The 21,160-nt window shown below is 38.2% G+C and overlaps 1 long non-coding RNA gene across 5 annotated transcripts in view; it reads right to left on the minus strand.

Moving 5' to 3' along the window:
* Positions 1-21,160, minus strand: part of LOC125688022 (uncharacterized) — a 110,144-nt gene that overhangs the window by 87,271 nt on the left and 1,713 nt on the right. The window lies entirely within an intron of this gene.

The raw sequence follows: 21,160 nt of genomic DNA on the forward strand, positions 1-21,160 counted from the left end.
GGTTGTTCAAACCAGAGAGCTAACAGAATGACTAAGCACAGCAGAATTCAGTCAGATCATATCTGCAATCTTCCTGTGGTACATAGCACTCAAAAAAGATTAACATTTTACCACTTAAATGTTAGCAATGACTGGTATATCAAGTTGAAGATAGGCTGGTGCTTTTCCAGGAAGTTTCCTTATTTTAACATTAAATTCCAAATACAAAATGTAGGATGTATGACAGGATATTTTGGAAAACTTCTTGGTGTTAGCGTTACTGTAAAGCTCCACCTCCTCTGAAATATTATTCAGAGCACATCCTAAGCAGGTGCAGGTTCAGATGAGATGGAGACAACTAGTGCAATACTCCTTCAGCATGCTTTTGGCCTCAGGGGGGAGTATAGTGAAGGCGTGTTAAATTCTTGCTGAATAGCACATGCAAAAACTCTAAGGCCTATTAGCATGCATTGTCTTGAGCAGACAGCTTGTCATTTGAACTTGGCGTGTAGTTCTGTGAGCACAGTCTTCAGACATTTTCAGTCTACAGACTTCCTCTATTGCTGTAAGCCGTTCAGGGAACAGGCACATTATAACACATTTTGGCATTTCTGTCAGCTAAAACCCCGCTTAAGCCAAGTAATGCTATAAAATGCAATAGAAAACACAGCAGTAATAGCAGGGTGGCAAAGTCCTAGACTGCAGCAAGTAAGAATAAGCCCAAATGCAGAAGCCGTAGACACAGAAACAAAGGAAAAAAGCTGCTTATCCTCAAAGGCCTCAGGTAGGAGGGATCTCCAGCAAGATCCCCTTGCCTCCACTGCCAATGAGGTCCGGGAGGGGGTGGATCCTGGCTCCACTCCTTCCAATCACTCAGGTGCACTGCATGTACCTTCCCTGAGCTTCCCTGGTTGCCCTGCCTTCCCACCAGGTGCTCAATCACTGCTTCATGTCCTGATTGAGCATTTCTCCTACAGACCACAAGACATCAGGCTCAGGATGACATAGCTTGAGCACGTAAACAGCCTGAACTGGATTTTATAAGAAGTTTTTCTTCACTGCTTAGAAGCAAAGTTTAAGACTGGCTTTTCTTCCAACTCTACATACCTCACTACAAGGACTTATTTTACTAAAGCATAGACTAATTTGTCTGAGAACTGGTAAAATTGTTTTCTAGATTTAAAAAGAACATCTGTGTAAACTTCACTAAGACTGCATGCATTAAAAAATATATATATATACACTAAAAGCCATCTGAAAAGCTGTTCTTCCCAAAATATTATGGAGTACATTTGAAACATTGAAACAGATACAGAAAGCCTCTGTTTTAAAACAGCATACTGCATACAGCTATGCTTTAATTTGGCTTTGGGAAGACGAACAGAGTTGTTAACACCTGTTCATGCCTTGGAGTATGGCATTCGAAACTGGCAGCACTGGGTTAAATTTAATTCTGTCAAACTCATCTAGCATTATTAGTGTGCTATGCAGATCTATCCTGCTGCTTAAATTTTCCAAGATAAAACTCTGAAATTCAGGTAAGATCTAAATATTTGTGTTTCAAATCACAAAATGGCATACTTAGCCTTCAGTGTAAATGAATCCTCTGTGACTACTTTGTTAGAGAGACGACCTTACTGGAATTCCTCACTCATGGAGGAAGCGCCTTTTCAAGAGCTTCACAAGTTTTCTTACCACTATTTAGGAGTCTGATCACAGTTCACAAGAGCTGCATTTTGCATTTGCTATTACTCAGACTCTCAACCATACGGAATTTGTTTCTCCTCTTAAGAGCCATACTTTATTTTGATTTTTAATTAAAAACCTTTGGCAAAATTTAAAAAGTTTGGATCATTTGCTAACTTTGATCCATATCATTTATAACAGAAAAGGATAAAATATGCTTATTGCAGAATAATTACTCTCTCTTTAATTAAGATGCTGCTTTACATGGTGTTTTCATAGAATATCATTATTAGGATTTTTCTTACAGGCATAGAAGTATGCTTACACACTTAAACCTAGAAATTTAACTTTAGAGTCCTCACAGTTAATATGGGTAATGGACACAGATCCTAAGGCTGTTTTAGAACTGCAGAATCAAATATTAAATCTGCACTGTTGTTCTACTTCCTTTGACCTCGCCGCAACCATTCTCTCTACTCATGCGATTTCTCTTCCTGTAATTTAGATACCCAGGAATCCAATTTCTAAAAGTCAACTTTATCCGCTGGACAGATAGAGCATTCTGTTACAGTGCCAATGGCAGCATTGACAGCATACAATAAATAGCTGGGAGAAGAGCATTCATTTTTTATTTTGCATTACACTCAACTGCTGGTAGCAACCCAATACCAAGAGCAGCGATTAACTTTTTGTACATACTAAGAATAATTTGTTGAAACTAATGTATTATTTTTTATGGAGTTCTATTCTATAAAATTCTGTACCAACAACTTTAAAGGTAACAGCTGTCAGTGCACAAACTATTGTGAAAAACAGTCGTTTGTGGAATCAGTCTGTTCAGTTCTTGCTCTGAAAACATATGGAACTTTAATCTTCATTAAGGTTTTATTTCTGGCTACCACTTTTCACTACTTTCCTTATTTTTTTCCACTTTGTATAAGTGCTGTTAACAGTTATTTATTGGCAACTCATTGAAACTTTGCAATCTCAACTTTAGTCATGCTTCTGACACTCTCTCAATATCCTCATAGACTAGCTGAGGATGTATGTGTTACAGAAGTGGACAGTAAGGGGGATTTAAAGCTAGCAGAAGAGCCAGCTGGAAACAAGAGGGCTGTGAATGATGACATTAAGTCCAGTCGGAGGCAAGTCACGAGTGGTGTACCCCAGAAGCCAGGACTCTAAGACTCACCTGTAAGATGGGACAGAATGCACCCTCAGCAAATTCACAGATTATACAAAATTCAATTGCATGGCTAATACAAAAGATGGGCACTCAGTCATTTAGGGAGATCTACAGAGGCTGGTGAAATGGGAAGAGAAAATACTCATGAAGTTCAACAAAGAGAAATACCAGATCCTGCAGCTGGGTACAAATAACCCCTCACTCCAGTACAGGCTGGCAACTAGCTGACTAGAAAGCAGTTTGACAGAGAAGGACCCTGGTGTCCTTCCACATGTTGACCATGTGCAAGTAGCATGCTCTCACAGCAAAGAAGGCCAACAGCCTCCTAAGCTGCATTCGAAGCTGCTGCACTGGGCAGTAAACCAAGAGAGGTGATCCTTCCACCTCTTCTCAGGGCTTGTGAGACAACAGGAGTGCTGGGTGTAGTTCTGGGCTCCCCAGTTCACAATACAGACTTACTGCAGTAAGTCAACCTCTTCTATGAGGCTTCTGAGATGGGACTGTTCAGCCTGAAGAAGAGGCTCAGGGGATATCAATGTGTGTAGATACTGGATATAAGGGAACAAAACAACAACAAAAAAGTGGAAGCCAGACTTCTCAGCATTGCCCAGAGACAGGATAAGAGGCAATTGGCACAGACAAAAACAAAATCCATCTGAACACAAAAAAACAATATATATATTTTTTTAAACCACTCTGTGAAGGTAATCATACAGTGGACTAGGCTGTCAAGTCTCTATCCTTGAACATATTCAAAACATGACAGGACACAGCTCTAAGTAATCTGTTCCAGCTGTTCCTGCTTGAGCAGAGAGAATTGACTAGATGGTCCTTCCAACCTCAACAGGTTGACAAACTGTCAATTGTAAAGTTGCAATATGGCTAATATTCAAGATGCTCTTTATGTTTGTAAGAGCTACAAGCTGTCCCAGCTGAAACCAGGACAATACAGAAAAATCATCTCAATGCCCAGGTTGTCTTCCTCCAATGTTTTCTTCTCTGCTTACTTAAATTAGTCAGTCCTAAATGAAGGTAGGGCTCCCATTCTCACACCTCCTACTTGAAGGATAGATAGTTAGAAATCTTGCTTTAATTTATTTTAGCCTGAATTTATTCTCGACTAGCTCACACCCACATTTTTATCCCCACACTGTTTTTCAGCCTAAGTATATTTTCTCCTCCTGTGTATTTATAGATATGCAAGCTTATTTATTGTATGAAAACAAAGCTTTTATGGGCTCCTATAAAACACTGATACTCTTCTGATTATCTTCATAGCCTTTCCCTGCACCTGTTCTTCATTAGTACAGTTCATCCTTCGTGAATACAAAAGAGCAGAATGATATATATCACTGCTCAAGAAATTGGAACTAATGCCTTCCACTCTGTTCCACATACTGTAAACATTTTTGTAACTCTTTGTAGGTAATAGAGCAGTTGATCACTTCTGCCAGACTAATTGTCAGAAAATAATGCAATAAAAGAACAAGGTTCCTTACCTGCACTGTGCTTACAGTTCATATTGCTGAAGGTTACAGGCTGGGTGGTAGATATGAGGCACCTGTCTGCATCCTCATCAAAGGATTCAAAGAATCCTCATCACAATCACGAAGCTAAGTCATGCTGGTTGCAGTCATTTCATTAAGATCTAGCTTCCAGACAAAATTCGTCTGAAATCTTTATTACAATTTCATTTCCACCCTTACACATTTTTTGATGTTGCAAATAGCTTTTCTGCAGGAAATGTTCATCAGCCTTTGTAAGACATCCCAAGCAGCAGGAAGATCTTAGCGATGGAAGGACCTTACTCAAGTTAGTCCAGCACATCAAATTACTCAGAGACTAAATGGGTTGGGCTTTCTTTATGCAAACCTGCATTTTTAAACTTGGATATGTAAGGTTGTTTTTTTTTAAACTTGTTATTTACCCATACCTGGTACTCCGTGAATATAAAACAGTATCATCTGGGTTAAAATGTTTAAAAGTAGTTGAAGTTACTTAGGCCCCTAGGTTACTTACGAAAATGAGACTTTGCACTTTGAAGTTTTCACTGTAAGTATGTTTCTAAATTAGAGAAGACACTGAAATAAAGCTTGAGCAGTAGACAGGGCAATTTGATAAGCCAAAAATAGCCATTAGCAAAATAAAAATAGCTCTAAAGAGATGTAATCTATTTAGAATCACTCTAGAAGTTAGAAGGTGATGGAAGGAGGAGAAAAGCTAATACAGAGATCACTTATAACTTATGATGTAAATGAAATATGATCCCATGGCATCTTGAACCTTGGGATATATTTGTTCATGAGATACAAGCTCATCATCTTCTATATAGAGTTCGGACAGCCTTGTTGTATCACATTTTTTTTAGCTCCCCTTCGCTAATCTCTTGAAGGAGAGAGACGTGGCAGTCATTAGAAAACAAGGCAGGAGAACTTACTCTCTTATCTTGAGCAATCTACTGGCTTTCTTATGCTCTTTTTGCCTTATTGCAATAACACTGTTTAAGGCAAGATTTTGTTTCTCCTCTAACATTTCTCATGCCACTAGAACCATTATGTGAAGGCCTATTTTAGAAGTCCTGTTACTATTACTCCTACAATCTTCCATTTCTTGGAGAGAATACATTATGGAAAGCAGTCTGGGAGGTGACATTCTTTTCTTTGAAAGTATTAGTCAACAGAACTGAAGTAAGTTGAATTAATAATCTCCATATTTCTCTTCTAACCACATTTATACCCGATGCCTCAAATATTTTTCTACTTAGAGTTATCTCACATATTCATGGGAAGGAAGCAAATGATAATCCAATATTAGGTAGACTTACTGTAACTAAAATTACAGGGTACAGGGTAATTATCCATTCACTGAAAACTTGCCACCATTAGCAAATCTTATCCTCAGTATCCTCATGCATATATACTGCCATATTTTTCTAGTTCTCAGCAAAACAGCTTTGCTTCCTTCCTCACGTATGATTTTTCATTAGGATCCATAAGGATTCAATCACTGCAAAAAACGAATGCTTACCCTTTAGATTATATTTTTAGCATGTCAGTTAAAGATATACTAAAGAAGTAGCTCCCTTTTACTTGATAATAAACATAGCCCAACAGCTGAAAATATATATTTACAGTCTTCCACCAGAATCCTCCAACCCCTTACTGCTAAGAAAAACAAGTGGGCCACAGCAGCATGTCCTAGAACTATTTTGGTGTTGGGAGAAGTGCAAGTTCCAAAGCAGTGTGGAAAAATGCCCTGCCAGCTGCTCCCCTCTCATTCAAATGGAGGCTTAAGTGTCTTCCTTGATCAACTAGCAGATTAAGGAACCTTTAGATAAGTTGTTTCTACATAACTAGTACCATATCCAAAGATACCTAGATGTCTGGAGGCTCAAAGGTTCAAATAACTTGCTAGAAGCTAGAAAGCATCGCAACTCAGCAGACCTACAGAAATTGGCTCTGCGAGTTAACAGAAAATGCAATGTGATTGACAGCAGCTCAGCTCCTTCACTGTTGAGTACGCTCACTCAAATTACTTGTGCCTGCCATGTATTAAGAGCACAGAGTACACAGACATATCGAGGCACAGTAACTTGTTACCTTGTACCAACCGGCTGTGGTCTGAGTAATATTTGTATTTATAAATAGAAATTTGCTTTCAAAGCTCAAGCACCCAAGAAGTCATCGGTGCTTAAACTTTTACCAGTGAAGTTAGCTGAGAGCCAAGAGATTGGCAAGCTACTCTGCTTGCCAATCTCCTGGGTAAGCTGAGCATTTCTAGGGCCCAGTTCATGCCTACAACTATGTAAGTTTCACAGGCTATCATGCTTGCTGCACAACTCCTGATCAACCCATCAGACAGGCTCATAACACAGGTACCAAACCAAAGAACAGATTAAAACATCAAGTATAACACATACACACTCACTTAAAACACATCCAGGTCTGGGGCCCTCAGCTCAAGAAAGATGTGGAGCTGTTGAAAAGGGTCCAGATGAGGGCCACAAAGATGCTCAGAGGGATGGAGAACCTCTCCTATGAAGAAGGCTATGGGAGTTAGGCTTGTTCAGCCTGGAGAAAATAAGGCTCTGGGAGACATCACTGCAGTCTTCCATACTTAAAGGGAGCTTATCAACAGTAGAAAATCAACTTATAGCACTTGTAGATAGTGATAGGACAAAGGAGAACAGTTTCAAACTAAAAGAGGGGAGACTTAAATTAAACATCTAGGGAAAATCCTTTACTCAGAGGGTGGCAGGGCACAGGCTGCCCAAAGAGGCTGTGGATGCCCCAAACCTGGAGGTGCCCAAGGCTGGATTGGATGGAGCCTCAGGCAGCCTGATCTAGCATCCGATTTAATGGTTGGCAACCCTGCCCACAACAGGGGGTGAGAACTAGATGATCTCTGAAGTTCTTTCCAACCCAAGCCATTCTCTATGATTCAACAAATAGCAGAGCCACTTTCATATCAACTTATCCCGAGGATGCATTCCCTGCACAACTACATTACTGGAAGACCTACTACCTCTGTATCATCCTTTATACATTCACACTGGTATAACATTTGTTTTAAGTGTCGTCAAGTTGTTCTCAAGGGTCATGTTTTCCTGCCGATAAGCAAATCCTATCTTCAGTTTCCCCCTTGGGACAAAAGACAAAGCATGGGAGCTTGAGCTACATTTTCCATCTGCAGAACCTCTTGTACGGCCAGAACAGTTAAAAAAAAAAAAAATCCTTCAAGGCTGACTGCAGCTTAGAAGATACTGATAGCTATGCTTGCACACTGTATGACACTAGTGAACATGGTTTGCACATGTAAACTAAGTGCACACAGAAGATGGGACACGTATTACAGAGGGAATCCTAGAGTCATCTCATTTGCAACAACTTTGCTTCCCAGTACTTCTGGAGTAAAACCATTGGGAATTTTTACATTACAAAACCTCCAACTATATCAAGGCTAAGGCATTTTTCCACTAAGCTTAAATAATTAGACCAACATCAGCCAGGATTCCATCTCCACTACAAGGCTAATAAAAAATGCCATAATAGCACTAGACTTCTTTGCAAGCAAGATCACAGTGCTGTAATGTTTTTTGGAAAATCAGTGTATAAAAATGGATGAGCACCTTTGCTACAGTTCATTAAAAAGGAGAAGGGAAGGAACACAAAAATATCTCATGACATTTCTACAAAATACACTACTGCACAAATACAAGATTAAAGCTTTTTTTTGTTTTGTTTTTGTTTTGTTGTTTTTAAATAAGAGAGAAGCACACAAAAGGCACAACTGCATGCAAAAGGAGAAAAAGAAAAAAAAAACAAAAAACAACAAAAAAAAAAACAAAAAAACAAAACAAAAAAAAAAAACCAAGAAGCAAACAACTCTCCAAGCCACAGAATCTTTCCTTTTCTTAACAAGAAATGCATGCTATGGATTGCAGAAAGGACTATCTTTTAAAGTAAAAAATGAGAAACATCATACATCATGCACTGAGACATCTGTGGCTGGTGTAAGAATTAAAACATGAAAAGATGGCACACAAAGCAAGGGGTCTTTGCTCTTGGCTACTGTCAATGGAAAGCTCAACTTGACTATCACAAAGAACATGCTGTCGCCAAACTCATCGCTGCTGGTGGTCTGAGGGCTGACTAGTGCTATTCAAACAATGGGGAGGACCAGCGTGAGAATGGAAGTAGGACTCAATCCATCCGTGGTTCCCAAAAACATTGTTAAGCAGCCCCAACAGAAGTGAGAACCAGATTTTCAAACACACATGGGCGCTCAATTCCTATTGGTTTCAGTGAGAATCAGGCTTCTAAATGCATTTCTCAGTCCAGGCTTCGCTGTCTTTTGTACTATGCTGTTACTGCCTCAATACATTTCCAGGAGAAAAAAATAATACATGTGCATCTTAGGCATGGTTCCTGTTCTTTTTTGCAAGGAAATAAACACAGAACCAGCAGAAAAAGATACATCAAAAGGTATATCACTATGTCTGGACTCTAATAATGTGTGACAGCACTGGTTGGTTACCAATACATTATTGTAACTCTTTCAGAAACTCTGACAGCATAGCCAAATATTAAGAGAATTCCTAGTTCTCTCTCTCTGCTTTGGGCATCTTTGAAAATTGGATTTGTCTTATGCTTAACATCTATTTTATATGCAAAAGTTATTAGGATATGCTTAGGTATAGTTACTGTGGCTGTCAAACAGTTCATTTTCATCAGTTTGTAATAATACAACGAAAGCTGCAGGACTATATTTAAGGTGACACTCTCTTCAGAGTCACGGTCTGTTAGTGTTCAGCCCCCTTTATGAAAGGATATGATTGAGGGAACAGACAAATAGTATATGGCAGCTATTACCAAAATATAAACATACCACATCTTGCTCTGAAACCTGGCATGCTACTCAAGTTACTTTAAGAGTAAAAAGAGCTTAAAGATACATCAATTACATTGAGTGCCATCTAGGCTTTTTTCTTTTCCTTTTCCCTAACAGGATACGCTCACTGGCATTATGAAGATCTGACACTCTTTGAGATAAAAAGGCTGTGCTAAAAATCATGAAGGTCAAAGAAATTGGAGAATGTCACCACATGCTGACTCTTGTTCTACAGTATATGAGCAGAAATACAGTCCAAAAACAGGTTTCAGCTTAAAAAAACTCTGATTTGGAATAGGAATTATCTGTTTCCATAACAGGAAGAAATGTGCAAAATGATAAACAGTAGTTACAATACTTTCAGCCCTTAAACTTGTAAATGGTTTATGGACAAACAACCATAGATACCACTTATTTTTGCATTCCACACTGTCATCAAAGCCCTTCAGCAGTGACAGCTGACTGACAATTTATGTTCTTTTGTATAAATAAGACACAGCTACTGGTTGGACTTCCCCATTCCCAAGGGCAAAGAATCACAAAAGTTCTTTCTTTCTACAACAAGGACTCAAAAATGTAGGATTTAAAATGTCATCCAGTGCTCTGAGGCAGGACTGTAATGTTTCATACTTTATTTTGGCATTTTGACTCTGTATCTAAAATAGCCTACATCTGGTAACTAGAAAACATCAGCGAAATCTTCCACTCTCACACACTTTCCACTCGCCAGGTTTCCACCTGCCACGGTTTTGTCTGGGATAGAATTAACTATCTTCACAGAGGCTCATATAGTGGTGTTTTAGATTTTTTACTAAGGTAGTGGTGATAATACACCATTTTTTTCATTGCTACTAAGCAGCGCATGCACAGAGCCAAGGACTTTCCTGCTCCTCATGCTGCCCTGCCAGACTGGGGTTGGGGATGCCAAGCAGCTGGGAAGGGACAGAACCAGGACAGCTGACCCCAACCCACCAAAGAGACATTTCCATACTACATGTCATTGTGCTCAGCAATAAAAGCTGGGGGAACGGAGGAAGGTTGTGTGGGGATGTTCAGAGTGATGGCATTTGTCTTCCCAAGAAACCACTACTACTCACAATGAATCCTGCTCTTCTGCAAATGTCTGAACACCTTCCTGGCAATGGGAAGCAGCAAATGAATTCCTCGTTTTGCTGTGTTCATACATGCAGCTTTTGCTCTACCTACTAAGCTATCTTTATCTCAGTCCATGAGTTCCCGCACTTTTCCCTTTCTGATTCTCTCCCCCAGCCCACCTGAGGAACATGAGTAAGCAGCTGTGCAGTGCCAGCAGGGTTAAATCACAGCACCACCCTGCAAGCTGATTATTATCAAAAATAAATAAATAGGCAGCAACTGTAGGAGTTGCACTTGAATCGCATGCTTTGATATGGGGTAGGTTATTTTAAGCTGCAGCACTGTGCTTCTGAAGTGATGTTTTTAGAACAAAAGTTCCTGAATGCACAAACACCCATATCTGCAGGCCTCGCCATTGACTTACAGCAATTTAAAATACTGTAAATAAATCAGAGCAGATCACAACAATGTTCTGATAAAGCACCACAGAAAATATTTATTCATTTTCTATAGAAGCATCATACTAAATACAGGTATGAGATGCATTAGCTGACATGTCCAGCCTGCAGGTAAGCAAATACTCCTTCCTCACTAATAAACAGTGGAGTGTTTTTTTTTTTATCCTACCCGGTGATAAAAATGTGACCTAAATAATTGGATGCTTCATTTTCTTCCTGAAGACAATGTGATTTTAAGTTTATTCATGTACAACATGCAGAATGAACTTGTTTTGATTCTGAGTAGATTTTTATTTTGTTGTTCCAACTCTACCAATGACTTTTGTGGAATAAAAGCCCCAGAGCATATAACATTTTTAAAAGTTAAGCACATTTTCAAAGGCGTTCTCCTATTCAGTCATCAGTGAGAACAAAATGTTGGCTCTTTGTTAAAGAGGAAATATCCCAAATACCAAAGGCTACAAAGTTCTCAAAATGATAGCTGGCAGCAGCAACAAATAAACTTTCACTGATGCAAAGACTAAAATCTTAATCCAGACAGACAAAGGAAATATTACTTTTATTACCTGTTGCTGGAGAAAAAAAAAAAAGGAAAAACCAATAATCAGCCACTCTTGTTATTATAGCCTTCAGAAGTTCTTTCCACAATTCCAATTCTCCTCGCCTTCAGATCAGCCTAGAGCTCACTGCCTACCTACTCTTCTCAAATCAGTTTGTTCTAGCCCAGGAGCAACAGCTTTAAAGAGTGCTGCCTTACAAATATTTCTAGTCCTTCTTTGCACAGCAGTAGGAAATTTTAGATGTTTCTAATGCTGGAACAACTGACAGGGAACTTCCTTTTAAAAAAAGTTAAATTTTGTTTTGTTTTGTTTTTTTTTAATCAAAACAAGTTAAAAATTGATAGTTTTACTGTAATATAGAACAATAGGATTTACATAAGCCAGTACATCTTGGCTTACTGTGTGAGAAATGTTTGAAAATTTTCCTCACCAGAGGAATCATTATCATGGTAAATAAGTGTCTACCTTATTACTTCAGCCAATTTGTAGCTCACCTCTATATAATATTGCCATTAAATTTACAGAAATTTAATTTAAGCCCTACCAGATATGCCAGTGATCCTCCTCTTCTATTGTTTCCATGAGTGCTTGTCAAACAAAAACTTTCAAGAGGAGGTTATAAAAGCTCTGACGCAGGAAATTCTAGAGCAGTCTGCCTATATAGGGATATTCTTTTTAAACTTCAGATACTATTTGTTTTTTACACCGATATCATTTTAAGCTTGTTTTTAGTAATTTCAGATTTCTTCACCTACATCCACAAAGCAAGACATATTATACAAAATATGAGAAATTTGTGAATGGAAAGCTTAGTTTAACTTTTATGAGATACCCATATTAACTTTACTAAGTAGTCTTACTAAAACATACATCTCAAGATCATCAAGTCCAAACATCAGGCAGATCTACTGTATCCCATCACTAGACCTCAACTCTAAGTATCTCCAGAAATGGGATACCATCACCTCCCTGGGCAGCCTATTCCAATGCCTAATAACCCTAGAGCAATTCATAGCTTTTTTTTTTTGTTACTGTTGACTACTGGACTCTAATCAGCTAGGACAGAAGTTTCAGTAGTCTTTGAACAGTCCAGCCCTTCCACATAGCAAAACAGGGATAATTTTCTGTTAGGAACAGTTGTAACTTCCTTACTGCCAGCATAGCCTTGAGCACTATAAAAAGAAGCAAGCGAAACCAGAAAGGAAATTGAGAGATGAAGACACTTCTAAATGCAAGTCACAATGAATGTGCGCATATTGTATCTGTGTTTTAACCCGCTCCAAATTCATTACATGTTTTTTGTCCTTCTAAGTTCTGAACTTAGACAGAGATCAGGCCACAAACAACTGCCAACACCCCAAGAGCCATTTCTTGCTTGCAGAGCTTGTTATGCATTTCCTCTGTTCTCCCCTACTCTTTCCTATCCAGCTGTTGTATCTCATTCTAGCTTTTTGGCAATTAACCATCTCTCTCAGCAGACCTTTTTTTCACTGCACTTTTGCTATGATTCTGATCCTTCAGCAAGATTAGAATGAACTGCAAACAACAGAAAAAAGATCTTGTTAGCATTCTGTAGGGCAATCCAGCTACATGCTGCTCCTTCTCAATTTCTGGCATGCTTTCATGCTCTTACACAGTGAAGATTCATTCACACAAGGGCTAACTACTCCAATGCCCAATGCTCACTATCTCTCCCAGCCCTTGAGAAATCTGTTTGACCCCTTCTGTACCTTCAGAAAGACTCAATTGCTTCCTGGCACAGCCCAGGGAATATAATTTACGTGCCCTAGCCAAGTCCACATATTCCCTTACATGAGCAGTTTCTTGGCATATTCTTTTCCCCACATTCACTATATCACATATTCTTCCTCTAGCACCATTCAACATTTAAAAGGATAAATGTATTATTCTCAAGGCCAGAATTACAAACTTCTGTTAAACATGTATGCTGCTAATTTACTTAGCAGCATGGAAATTCAATGCATTAATCAGCAAGTCTGTGACAGCAAAAAGAAAAGGTGAAGTAGAAGTGTGCATTACTGAGTGGTCTATGAAGCAGAATTACCCAGTGGTTCAGCTGGAAAGACAGATAAGAAAGAACATCCTGTCTGAGTTCACTTTATGTTCACATTCAAATGGGGCTCCATAGTGTTCTCTCAGTGAAATAAAATCTAAATGGCTGGATTTCCATCCAGCTTGTCTCTTCAGGTGAAATAAATTTAGAAGACTATTTCCTTGCTCATCTGAAAAAAAAAAAGCACTTAAAGAGAGGTCAGCCTTTCCTCCCACATCTCAGAAAACATACTGCAAATTTAGCTTGCAGAACACTGGTAGCACTGTAGGAAAAGACTGCTGATCACGATGCAAATTTTGCTCACAGCTTAGTGAGTTATCTTCATGCACACTGAAATCCTACTTTTCTTGTTGGCTTATGCTGGACTACAGCTGCAGGGCCATGAATGTATTTTTGCCTACTTTTCTCCCAAATATTTAACAAAACATTACTCAGAATACCTGAAAGCACATTTCTATCACTTTACATTTGAAACTGCACTCAGTATTTTAAGTCTATTTGCTCGGAAGTACAATGAGGAAATATACCATGCATCAAAGTTATAGCTCATAAAGTAGCAAATGCTAAATTGTCATACATGTAAGATCACTTTGTGTATCTGCAAAGAAAGCAATATTCTTGTTTCATCAGTAGAAGTATATGGTCCCTAACACGAGTGCAGATTTACTCTTAGAAATGAGACAGAGGCAAGTTCAAGCAGTTTCTATGTGAATCAAAATCACTTCAACAGACAAATTGATGAAATAACTTACCTTTCTTTGAAATACATAACACACAGTACAGGAAGAACACATTCATTCTCTGTGCTCATTCCTTTTTATTATATAAGAGGCCTGTACGTTGAGTTCATTTGAGGACAAATGGAGTGGCAGACATTACTTCATAGTTAAATGGGATGGTTCCACTGTTGTTGAACAGGAAAAATGTACAATTGGAGTTCACATAATACAATTAGTTTGCAATTTTACAGTGCTCTGGAATGAAACAGTTCTATGTTCTCTAGTGTTGAGGCAATGCTTACATACCACATTCACAGTACTCTTAAAAAAGCACAATCCCAATTCTACAATTGTACCTTTGTTAAAAGTCCACCTGGCAGTAGCCCAGGAACAAATACAACTAAATTAAAAAAAAACTGATGTAAAGTGGATAACACCTTTTTTTCAATCTTTTTGAGATTCAGATGTCATTGGGACAATCGGAGAAAAATCAGAAAATCAAGGAGAAGAGTTCACAGTTTTTGCTGTTTTGAGGTGTGGGGGTTGTTTGTTTTTTTTCTTACTGGATTCTGATGCATCTCTAGAAATTACCTGCATTCATGTCAACCATGTTGTTCTTATTGTCAGGGGAAAACTAGTAGCCAACTGCAAACTGACTATTCCATTGCAAAATCTGGTTCAAACCACAAGCACCTCTACTGTAATAGATGATTTCAAAAGGCATGTCACCACTTAGAATAGTGACAAATTTACAGCTTCAAATACAACTGATCTTCAAGCATTTTGATAATCAGGAATCGAATTATGAAGCTTCTGCCTTCCAACCATCTAATCTTGATTCACCTTCAGTCAAATTCTAAATCCTACTTCAGCTTCCTTTCTATTAAAACTCAAATGATGAAACCTGTAGTGAAATGCTGCCTGAGTAGGCCTTTTTTTTATATTCCTGCTAGTATTAGAAATATCTACATGTGCATGTTTAATCCATTAAATCCTAAATCTCTCCTTAAGTTCTCACTACTAAGGCAGAAGGGAGGTGCAATAAACAATGAATCACAGAGATCAGATCCTAAATCAATAAAACTTTCCTATTCCCAAAGACTTAATCACCATAATGGATTTTTCTCCCCCTCTATGAAGGAATCTGAAATTATTGGGCTTGTTCCCAAACTCAGAAAATGGCAAACTTCAGTAAAACAACACAACAAACCAACTCTTATTGTGATTCAGCTCCACAAGCAGCAACAATGCAAAAGGTATTAATTTAGAGCACACTGACAGTAAACGCCACTCCCATCAACATTTTCACAGTTGTCATCATAAGAATAGTAGAACCAGAATCCCACTAAACAGAAAGAAATGAAGCAGTTAACACCTCTCAATAAGGAGTTGTATTTCAGAATCAAACACCCCTAGGCTTTGAGCTGAAATTGCCCACATTTGTTGTCTCCCAGGACATAGTCCAATAACCGTTTATCCAGCCTCTATCGGAAATGAGTAGCAGTTGTAATAATGCAATAACTAACGCCCAACTTATTACCTGTGGGAGGAAAGCTTGGTTTTACTCTCTATAGTCATAGTTTTTTTTCCACTTATGTTCCTAAAACTTTATAGAGACATTTTAAATTTTTATCATGAAAGTTTCTGCACTAGTAAATGCACTCCAAAGACTGTATATGTCTTTGCATTCATGTACTGGATTCCACTCACACTAGTCATAGGAGGGGAAGAAAAAAAATAAACACCTTTCTACAGACACCTCTCAAAACAAGCAGTATAAATAATAGATATGGACTACACCATAAAGAAAAGCAACTCATTCAGAGCGCTGTCCCACAAGCATTCCAAATCATACTGATTAGGAGCTTCACTGGGTCTCAATACTCTAACATTCCATCCAGTCTGATGATCTTCCTCAAGTACAAAATCTGTCTCAGAGGACCTGAAAAGTTCCCCAGATACAGTCTGTCAAAATAGGTGTAGTCACACCATGCCCACAAGAGGAGTAAAAGCGTGACTGGATTTGCAGAAGTCAGAAAGTGTTTTTCATTGGTCATTTACAATCCTCAATAAAGAGTTTCCTTACACCTAACTAGCTCCAGTATATTTTTGTTAGACACCATCCTCTGAATCAATGTCCGTTTATGGTAACCATACAGGGAAAATATACTCCATCTGCACAGAAGCTGAGCATCAAGAACTCCAACCATATGGAAATCGCTAGGCTAAAATCTAAAATCTAAAGCCACCATAAAGGCTCCTCTTGCCATCAACATACGAGTTCACATGCAAGTCTTCTGATTACCCACAAACAAGACTTGCATAATTTTCGACACGCAAAAGGAAAGCGTGTCTCTGCTTTGATCCCAGCAGAGCCTCTATGCACAGCTTATGTACTAGACAATCAGCTTGAAAGTCTGAATGCCTTCAGTAAGCCCATAAAATAAACAATCATTATCATCTTTACGATAATGACTAACAATGATTAAAAAAACTTGGTGGAGTGTTTATTACAATCCTTCTCCACCCACAGTGACCTGTAGACCAGAACTTTTTGAAAGGCTGCTTCATAAGAGAAAGGTTAAGTCTCACCAAACACATCAGGGTCAAAAGTCAACATTCTAGAATGATCTTTAAGATGAAAACAGCAGAGAGTGACACTCAGGTTTTTTATTGATTTCACTGCCACCACATCTTTGCATTAATCACTTTTTCCAACAGCTTTGTTGGAGCCTGCAACATAAAAGCACTCAAAGCATCATTCAACCATCTGAGAAATAAGTATGCTCTACTACTAATATTTACCTTTCAAATTCACCTAGATATACAAAAATAAAATTTAATCACTGTTTACTTCTCACAAAGAGATAGCATTCCCTGTTAAATAATGACAGCATTGTCCTTAAAGACCACTGCATTTCTGTGGTGCAGCCAGCTACAGGCAGCAAGATGGGGGAAAATAAAGAAAAGAGGGAATTATTGTACAACAAAAATTCTGTTACACAATATACAAGCCTATCTCAATATTAAGTGTCAGTGGATTCACCTCAGTGATGTCTTAAACTCATAACTACACAAAACAGCTTCCCTCCTGTTTAGAACACTCCTCATGAGGCATAGTTTAGCCAAGCCTCCAGTATTTTTTTTCTGCCACAAATGGCTACTTTTATCTTTTACAGACAGAAAAAGATGTGCATTATCATACTAGAAACTACTCTGGATTTACTAGAGTGCCATATCAAAAGTAGACTCAAATAGTCAGTATCTAGGCTACACAAACATACCTAAGTAAACATAATAAATAAATAACCTGCTCTCAGTAGCAAGTCTAGCCAAGGAGATTCCTGTTAGATTAGGAAGATTCCCTATACAGAGGTCTATCCATCCATTTTGACACAGCTGCTAACAATAGAATATGCTATTTTGTAATAAACCTGGTCTCCAACATACAGGCTACATCAGAAGGAACTGCATGATTCTGAGGCAATCCTACTACCAACTCTTTAACTCATCCCACTGCTGAAGGTGACACTTCACAGTAGATCTAACCAAATGGAACTTGTGACCATCTCTCAGCAACCCAATTCACAGCCTAACTTCTGTATCCTAAACCCAGGCTCTGGAGCAGCTGATGTCTGGCACGGACTAAGTATCTGCAGATAAGGCAAGATTCCACTACAATCACTCTAGGGCACAATTTTACTACAGAATAAATCCAGTAGTTCAGAGAGTCCTCACAACTGCACAACTCACAACTGCTCAGAACAAAAATAGTCTACTACCAGATTGAACTCAAAATGGGAATAACAAGATCATCACAGCAATAAATCAATAACAAAGAGAAGAAAACACTGAGGAACCAATTGTAAAATGCATTTGCATAGGAACAATGTTTACAAACACACTATTAAACATACGGACATTGTAGTAGCAACTACGCACAGACAGAAGCTTTAACTTGAGTTTGCGGTCTAACAGTCTCAGGAAATCACAACAAAGACTTTAACTCATACTTCCATGTTTCATGAAGTTTTGCAGAAACTTTGGGATTTCAGGGTGCCCCTATTAAAGATAAATATACATATTTACAACAGTTTAAAAAAAAAGTCCACTTCAGGTACTTTTAGCAGGGTATTGCCAATCAGGCTTCTTCATATAAGTACAAAATATACTTCATAGTTCTGCAAAATACTCCACCTTCTGTTTTACTAAAAGCAGCTTAACTTTAAGCAAATTTAGACCAATCACAGTTCATTTTTCCTGAACCCATAAAATGCACACAAATACATTCAGGGCTCTTAATATATAAAAATGAGCATGCTTAGGTAGGTACCTTCAATTAAACACAGCTGTATTTAATTGATCAATCCCTTTGGTAAGTATTTAATGAAAACATCCCTCTTGGGGAGGGGGTGTTTACTCCTACTAGGCATCAAAGCAATGCTATTCTTTTTCATAAATGATGAACTTATAAAGCTAAATTAACAATCTATGCTAAATTGCTCAACTAGAGCAAACCAAAGAAGGTGTTTATTGATAGCTGTAGTGATGTTACTGCTGTAGATTCACCTGAAAAGAGGAGACTCCTGTGAATAGGGAATGCAATCCTAACTGTAGTGAGTATATGCTTTATTATCTTTGAGGTTCATTTCCAAACAGATTTAAGAGAAGACTTCTCTCTAAGGAAAAACATATTGTGAGGCCTAAAAGCTGCTTTTTGCAGAAGCATGATTTAGAAATGTGTTTTGTATTTGAAAGTTTGTTCTCTGTGCTCAACACTTACTAGAAGAGGCATGTATCTGATTGGGCAAGCTTTTTATCGTTCAAAGATGTTTTAAGATCAATGCTAGCATTTTCCTAACAGCTAGATCATTAGAAAGATGATATTTTCTGTTTACAGGAAGTATCTTGGCACTCCCTTATAGCTAACCACAGAGTGGCACAAAAGCTCAGAAGAATGTTCCCTTCTTTGTATCTTTAAAGGTGAATCACCACAAATGAGAACTAATGCAGTGAATACTATACCAAACCCTTACATATATTCAAATACACATCTGATTTTATTCTAGGTATCAGAAAGGTGCTAATCTGTCTGGCTGTTAGAGTAACCGTGCCAGACTCAAAGCTGCAGTTATTGTTAAGTTCCACTGACGTGATGCCTGGACCCAGAGCAGCAGGCATCCTTTCACTGGGCTACAGTGCTGCTGAATGAGGATTTACTGTTCTAAAAAGCCACACAATGCAGCACTGGAGGGACACCCTCTAAATAAACTGTTCAGTCCTGAACTTCAGGTTTTTTGTGCTGGCTTAACAATTGTACACCAAATAGATGCTATAACTCCAACAGAACAAGTGATCATCTGAAATGGTAACCAAGGACACTAGTTTCCTTAATATCATTAATTTGATGTGCTATTTGCAGAGGTGAGGGGGAAAAAAAAGTATATATTTCTCTTTTGACTAAATGTTAAGTAAAGGACTGAAAGTTCTATCAAAGCAAATACTTCAACTTTATTAACCATAATAAAAGAGAGTGGGGAAAAAGAGTTACATAAAACTTGCTAGAACATAGTTATTGAACAGTGCAGTTTCTAATCTGGGAGATAAATGTAGGTCAAGGGAACTGGAAAATCTAATTACTCTGTAAATTTTTAAACCTGTTTCTTTCTTCTCAAGGAAAAGAAAATTGTTCCCTTGCATTTATGCATACTTCACTCCACATGTAACTCCAGCTAAATGGGGAGTTACTTCTGTCTGAACACAAAAAGGTTTTTGAACTTCCTTTAACAGTGTCTTTGTGTCTTGCATGGTTTTCTCAGCTTTGGCTTGTGCTTGTTCTCAAGGTAACATTAGTTATTTCACACCCAGCATTATGGTCTGTAAATTCCAGAGACACCCTTCACGTTTAAAAGAAAAAATAAATAAATAAGAAGCCATCTCTAAATAAAACTGACCTTTGGTACACCACTGTAGCAGTTCCTCTAGGTAACATCCCATATAACTGTAATGCGATACCTAGTGTTCATACAGCGCGTTAACTAAGTATGAGGCAATGCATTATTACAGAGCTCCTGCTAATATGAATATGTGACAGCATTGTAAATGTTAATTATTTACTGATGGTTTAACTGTTTCACAGATAGTTGTTGCTGTCTCCTGTGTCTAAACAGACTTCCTTACAAGAAGACCGAATACTTTAAAAAAACATCAAAAAAAATGTGAGGACTCACACCATTTGCAGATTCCAAAATCAAGGTCTATTAATTTTTTTGGAATCGTACAAACCCAAAAAGATACCACTTCAGGCATTTATTTCCCGGCCCAATTAACCCTTTTAGAAGAATGAAGGGGGGGGAAAAAAAAAAGCAACTCATTAAGCAATCCTCTGAGACCCCATCCCCAGAATGCCCTACCACTTCAAGTCTCAAGTCATGTATTCTCTTTGCTTTTACTCACAAAGGGTTGTGGGTTTTTTGTATTGTTGTTTTTCTTTGTTTGTTTGCTTGGTTTTATCCACTATGTAAAACAAAAGCCTAATCATACCTAGGCAGAAGTCAGTGCTTCTAGAAAAACAAAGAGAGCCCCCCAAAAATTATGGAACACTGGAACTGTCACTGTATTTGAAGATACACAGATGAGAAGAGGTAACTGCAGCCAGATGACATCTTGTATTAACCAGCCCTTTGTGCAGAGCTCTCTTTGATTCCTACCTCTGTGATACATGATGAAGAACCACGGCATTTCACAACAGAAGGAGGACTTGTATGTTGTGCTCTGATTTGGCAGTCAACACTTTGTTTGTTTTTGGGGGGTGGGGAAGTAAGCTGTACAAAAGCAGAAAACCTGGCCTCAGCTCATCTGATCTTTGGACACTGTTCTCGTTATGCATAAATTCTACTTTTGACCTTCCTCCAACTGTGCTAGCAGGGAAAGACTCTCAGATTTATATTAAATTTAAAAAAAAAAGTAACTCAAGAAGAGCCACAGAAGGGACTGAAAACCTATTTGTTGTA

Source organism: Lagopus muta, chromosome 1 (genome assembly GCF_023343835.1).
Source record: "Lagopus muta isolate bLagMut1 chromosome 1, bLagMut1 primary, whole genome shotgun sequence".
NCBI lineage: Eukaryota > Metazoa > Chordata > Aves > Galliformes > Phasianidae > Lagopus > Lagopus muta.